We start from the raw sequence: 6,697 nt of genomic DNA, 5'->3' as shown, positions 1-6,697 counted from the left end.
CTACATAATCTTTACTTAGGATAATCTCCTTTCCTTGTAGCTTAATAGAACAATAGAGTAACCTTGGAATGGAGATAAGAAACGCCCTAACCTTTGGAATAGAATGGATAGGATTAAAATCAACTGGTATAAATACAGATGTAACAGGACAATAGACACAGAACTTGGCTGGAGATCCTGGTGAGAGAACCTGGCTAGGCTGCTGATCAACTGAACGCTGTCTCCATCATTCCTTCTTCGCCGACTCTGTCCACACCTTTGGGAACCCCTGGACCTGCTGGGGTTGGACCCCAACATATGGCGCAGTAGTTCCTGCAGGTTCTCTCATCCGTCTTAGGAGCCAGTGGCCCTCCCTGTGCTGAGCGGCTAGGAAGCCCCTGTCAGTGAGCTCATAGGAGCTTGGAACCATCATCACCCCTCCAACTCTTACCAGGAGGGAAACATGGTTGAAGCTGATCGCCCAGGAAAGCTCTTCATTGGTGGCCTCAATACAGAAACAAATGAGAAAGCCCTTGAAGCTGTATTTGGCAAATATGGACGAATAGTGGAAGTACTCTTGATGAAAGATGGCAAAACCAACAAATCAAGAGGATTTGCTTTTGTCACTTTTGAAAGCCCAGCAGATGCTAAGGATGCAGCCAGAGATATGAATGGAAAGTCCTTAGATGGAAAAGCCATCAAGGTAGAACAAGCCACCAAACCATCATTTGAAACTGGTAGGCGTGGACCACCTCCACCTCCAAGAAGCAGAGGCCCTCCAAGGGGTCTTAGAGGCGGAAGAGGAGGAAGTGGAGGAACCAGGGGACCTCCCTCACATGGAGGGCACATGGATGATGACGGCTATTCCATGAATTTTAACATGAGTTCTTCCAGGGGACCACTTCCAGTAAAAAGAGGACCACCACTGAGAAGTGGGGGTCCTCCTGCTAAAAGATCTGCTCCTTAAGGACCAGTTCGCAGCAGCAGTGGAATGGGAGGAAGAGCTCCTGTATCTGGTGGAAGAGATCGTTATGGAGGCCCACCTCAAAGGGAACCCCTGCCTTCCCATAGAGATGTTTATTTGTCCCCAAGAGATGATGGATATTCTACTAAAGACAGCTACTCAAGTAGAGATTACCCAAGCTCCCGTGATACGAGAGATTATGCTTCACCACCAAGAGATTATACTTATCGTGATTATGGTTATTCCAGTTCACATGATGACTATCCATCAAGAGGTTATAGTGATAGAGATGGCTATGGTCGTGATCGTGACTATTCAGATCATCCAAGTGGTGGTTCCTACAGAGATTCATATGACAGTTATGGTAACTCACGTAGTGCTCCACCTACACGAGGGCCCCCGCCATCTTTGGTGGAAGCAGTCGCTATGATGATTACAGCAGCTCACGTGAGGGATATGGTGGAAGTCGAGACAGTTACTCAAGCAGCCCAAGTGATCTCTACTCAAGTGGTCGTGATCGGGTTCTCAGACAAGAAAGAGGGCTTCGCCCTTCTATGGAAAGGGGATACCCTCCTCCACGTGATTCCTACAGCAATTTAAGCCATGGAGCACCCAAGGGTGGTGGCGGTGGAGGAAGCCTATCTGATAGAGGGGGAGGCAGAAGCAGATATTAAAAACAAAACTTTGGACCAAAATCCCTGTTCAAAGAAACAAACAGAAAGTGGAACCTATTCTGTCATAACTACCCAAGGACTACTAAAAGGAAAAATTGTGTTACATTTTTTAAATTTCCTGTTAAGTTCTCCTTTCATAATTTTTATGTTCTTGTGAGGAAAAAAGTTAAACATGTTTGAAAAAAAATAAAATAAAAAAATAGATCAAAAAAAAAAAGAACAAAATAAATGAACAAATGAAATTGAAACAGACTCATAGATACAGAGAAGAGACTGTTAGTTGCCAGAGGGGAGAAGTGTCGTCGGGGTGAAAAAGGTGAAAAGATTAAGAAGTACAAATTGATAGTTACAAAATGGTCATGGGAATGTCAAGTACAGCATAGAGAATATAGTCAATAATTTTGTAATAACTATGTATGCTTCCAGGTAGGTACTAGAAATATTGGGTGGATCACTCTGTAAAGTATATGATTACCCAACCACTAAGCTGTACACCTGAAATTTATACAACATAATATTGAATTTAAATTATAATTGAAAAATATATATACACCTGACATTCAGAGGAAATAAATAAGTAAATGGAAAAAAAATTAACATGGATTTCCAGATAATGATGGCAGATTGTGCACACATATTTATATTATCTTCCATCCAGAAACCCATTAAAATGTCAATAAAGGAATGCAAATAAGTATAAACTCATAAAATAAAATAAGAAGTGATCATTAGCTGATAAAAGATTTCAATAGATTTTTAGAGGATAACAAGTTACATCCTCTAACTTCTGTTAGCATGGAGGCATGCCAAGAGATTAGCTTAGAAGAAAATAAAGGGGTAGTGGGTGATGTAGTAACACCGGTGGAGACAAACTGCCTAAGAGAAACATTGAAACACTCAGTATTCTACAAAGTCAGATACAACAGGAGTGGCAATGACATATAAGACTGAAAAATAAGACAAATCAATCAAAATTCTATTTATGGGACAGCTGATGCACCACTATGTAAATCATGACCCATTTCCTTGATTTGCCTCACTCTAAAATGTGAATAGAAAACCAAAAATTCCCACACATTTGAAAAAGTCCCTAAAGTGGAAGGCTCTGACCGTGATAAACAAACAGAAACTACTGATTCTAAAATAAAAAGAGATAATATGAGGAACATGAGTTTTTTATAGAAATTCTAACATATTTAGAGAGATTCAAGAATACATTGCACCCATTAGACAAGAAGAGAATACTATTTAAAAAAATATTAAGAAAGAAACTTGGCTTTAAAAATTTGATTGACAAAAGAAAAAAGAAAAAGACATTTTTAAATATAAAATTGAGAAAATCTCCTAGGAAATAAAATTAAAATAGACAAAAGGATAAAACCAGGAGGACTACTAGATAATTAATAGGAATTATGGAAAATGAGCAGCACAAATGGAGGGGAGGAAATTGTTAATTTGACTGATATAAGATAATTTTGGATAGCTGACAGATTTAACACTTCAGAGAGGAATCGCCCAGCAGTGGCTGTAAAAAGGCCTTCAAGTAGGATCCGTGCTGAAAGGAAAAACCAGAAAGAAAATGTAGATCATCGAAGAATGAAAATCAAGCTGGTATAGACTTCACATCAGCAATACCGAATGCTTAAGGAAAGGGAACAACTTCAAAATTCTCAGGAAAAGTTATTTTTAAACTATATTTTTATACCTAATTAAATTATTATTCCAGTGTGAACAGAGATCACACTTGCATGTGCTGATTTTCACACATTCAAAGAATCAGAAGAGTTGCATCTCACATATAATTTCTTAGGAATTTTGTTCAGTTTGCACTGCAGCAAAAAAGAAGTAAACAAAGATAGCAAAAGACTCGAGTTCTGAAACAAAGCAAAAGCAATACCATGGTCACTGTAGAGGAGGTTTGCAGAACAAGTACAGACAAGAGTAGCCAGACATAGAGCTTCAGAAGAAAGAAGTTTCTGAAATTTTTTTAAAAATTTTTTGATAGGAAAAAAATTGAGAACAAAAGAATGACAAGTAGTATAAGAAAAAAAGGCAATTAGTAACTCCAGAAAAATTAGAAGTTGTACAAGTATAGTAATAATATACTATGTGACACTGCAATAAACAATATTGAGCCCCAATGTAAACACCATTTATTGGTTTACAATTTTAGAATCAATCTATAGACAAAGATGGTAGAACTATGATTAGAGATCAGAAGGTAAATGCTAGTATGTACTCGCGACATTATAGAGGTACAGATTACAAAAATTGGGAAGGAGAAATGGATAGAAGAACTAAAAAGATGGGGACTCAAATTAAATTGTCTGTTATTAAAAGGAAAAGTTTTGTACCTAAATACTCTAAAGTTACTAAAAGGATATGTATTTTATTTAAAGTTGCATAGGTGACCAATGAAGATCTTAAATAAAGATATGACTAACAGGAGATACTGAGTAACTTAATTGAAGTACATTCTCATCTACCAGTATAGGAAGATAATGTATAATATCTAGTACTAATAACCCAAGAATTAACAGTATAAGAATATTGTTTAAAGATATAGAAGTAAGTAACAAAAATGCTATAAAAATGAAAAGTTACATCTGAGAAGAGACTGGAGAAAAGGCGTGGGACAGGGAACTATTGCTTTTCAGCATACGTGCGTCTATCTTTTTTGTTGTCGTGTGCACTTTTCACTTTGATGAGAATTTTAATTATTACTATAAAATCCAAGTGTATAAATTTCACTAAGAAATACGTGATCCACTAGTTTACACAAATTGATCAAATTGATGTAAAATCTAAGCGGCAAAATATTCTACAATATATTTCATCATATTTAATGCTGAATGTGATTTCAGAGCGGGAAGATGCTCACTCTATTTTGATAAAGAATCACTAACTAACTCACGTGTTCCAAACGCAACAAGATGTAAAATATCTTCAAATATCCCCTCCACTTGGAGACATCTGTGCTCATTGATTTACAATGCATGGGCCGCCTGATCATTTGGTGTTATTCGCTACTTCAGGCATTATTCATGATCCTTCACTAGCAAGCTGAGACCATGTGGGCTAATCTCCTGATTCAGAACCCTAAACCTAAAGTGGATAGACGTACTTGGTAAACTCAGAAGCAGATTTCACCCCTCTACCATCACCCCTTTTTATCTACCTTCACCTACATTACCACCAGGAACCACAGGTGCATTTTGCATGACATGTCCTTTGTGAGCAGCTGAGAACAAAGAGAATTTCCTGCAAAATGATGCTGAAACATGATCATTGCTGTGTATTATCTTGCCAACACCTTGCCTATTGAGTATCCTCCCTGGCTATTATTCAGATATTGTTCTTTCTCTTTGGATGGGTAAGACAAAGATGAGGAGTCCGCTTAAGTGCTCAAACAGTACCCTCTGCTGGTCAAGTTTGCGCTGATGATTTGATTTGTAGCAGGGCTTAGTCACACTGACAACACATGGGAGGGAGAGAAGACAGCAAGGTGGAAACTATACACCAGGATGGAAAAGGCAAAAACAAATTAAAATCAACTAATTTTAGTTACATATAAGGAAACTGACATTTTAGGCATCATATCACATATATCTGTGATCATATATGTATTTTATTAAATCTCAATAGAATACTGTGTTATTGTAAAAAGTAGCTTTTGATGAGCGATGCTGCATATTGCATTCAAATTCTCTGCTTTACAAAATGATTCATTACAAGTTTCCCAAGGAAGTTTCTCTAGAGCTTTGAACACGTGACATGATTTACACTCTGTTTGGAAGCATATATTAACTGTGTAAAATAAAGTGTTTTCTTGCATCAGAGCCCAGGGCTCTTACACTATATCAGAGATGTCTGCATGACTTGACATATGTATAAATGTTTAGGAAAAGTTCAAATTAATTTTTGCTACCTTGCTAATATGTAAGGCACAGTGGTTTGGAGATGGAAGATTAATCTGTCTGACCCCGGGAGGAATGAGTATGTTCTCCAGTGCAGGAGCTATCTTATGATCTATTTTGCTCAATATAGTAGAAATGCTTAATAAATTGAGTAGCAATTAAAAACAGATGCTACATTTAGAAGCACAGAACCAGCATTTTTTATATCTTGGACCCTAAATCACATGTATATTCAGCCCTCTGTGTCTACCATGGCGGTGGGGTTCACAACGCATAAAGCACATCTCATTCTCACAAAGAATTTACAGTTGAGAAAAAAAGTCAACATATTTTAGGCTATTCAATAGTGGTACACCCTCCTGCCCTTTGTTCTGTTGTCCTAATTTGGAGTGGGGGGGATTTAAATGCTCACAGGCCCAAAGAAATATGGTACACAAATGGCACATGTTGAGTGTGAGAAGCATGTGGTCCTCTTGGTCTATCTTTCATTTGTGATCAAGGCAGAGATACAGAGGACTAACTCTCCACTATACGAAAAGCACAGCGTAAGCATCGTAAGTGCTTACTGAAGCCTCACTTTGGTGTTGGAAAGGCAACAAGGAGTAGGGAGACTGACGAAACGGAGACTTGGCCCCACCCAGACTGTCAGATACGCAGCACTTATCAATGTTGCCATGAAGCCTGAGGGCCAAGGGTTGCCAGATTTATGCTTTTTTGAGAGGAACTTAAAGTCAGAATATTTATGCAGCATTTCCTCTTTGAGTCTCAAATTTTTCCAGAAGAGCCTGTGAGCCAAAACAAACATCTACAAACTAAATTTACCCACTCGCTAGCAGTGTCTGCAACCACAGACTAAAGTTCTTTCTCCTTGCTTCAGGGCCTTTGCACATGTCTTTCATCCTGCCAGTAATTTTCCTCTCCCATTTCCCCTCCCTTCCTCCAGGTACTGCACTCATCCCTCTGGTATTTACTCAATTGCCATTGCTCCCAGAAAGTCTTCCCTGATCAGCCAGGTTTGATTAGGTTCCCTTGTGGTAAGTCCCCCTGCCTTTCTGTGCCTTTCCATCACAGCACATAGCAGAGCTTGTAATTATATGTTTGGGAGGCGGGGCGGGGGGGGGTGGTATTTGATTAGTTTTCTCCTTCACCACGGAGCACGCTGG

General features: G+C 38.5%; 1 pseudogene; it reads left to right on the top strand.

Moving 5' to 3' along the window:
- The first annotated feature begins 262 nt into the window (after nucleotides 1-262).
- Nucleotides 263-1,646, top strand: LOC102263551 (annotated as a pseudogene).
- The last annotated feature ends 5,051 nt before the right edge of the window (nucleotides 1,647-6,697 follow it).

Source organism: Myotis brandtii, unplaced genomic scaffold, assembly GCF_000412655.1.
Source record: "Myotis brandtii unplaced genomic scaffold, ASM41265v1 scaffold504, whole genome shotgun sequence".
NCBI classification, from domain to species: Eukaryota; Metazoa; Chordata; class Mammalia; order Chiroptera; family Vespertilionidae; genus Myotis; species Myotis brandtii.
The sequence above is the reverse complement of the archived record's forward strand: the minus strand, read 5'-3'. Positions and strand labels throughout refer to the sequence as shown.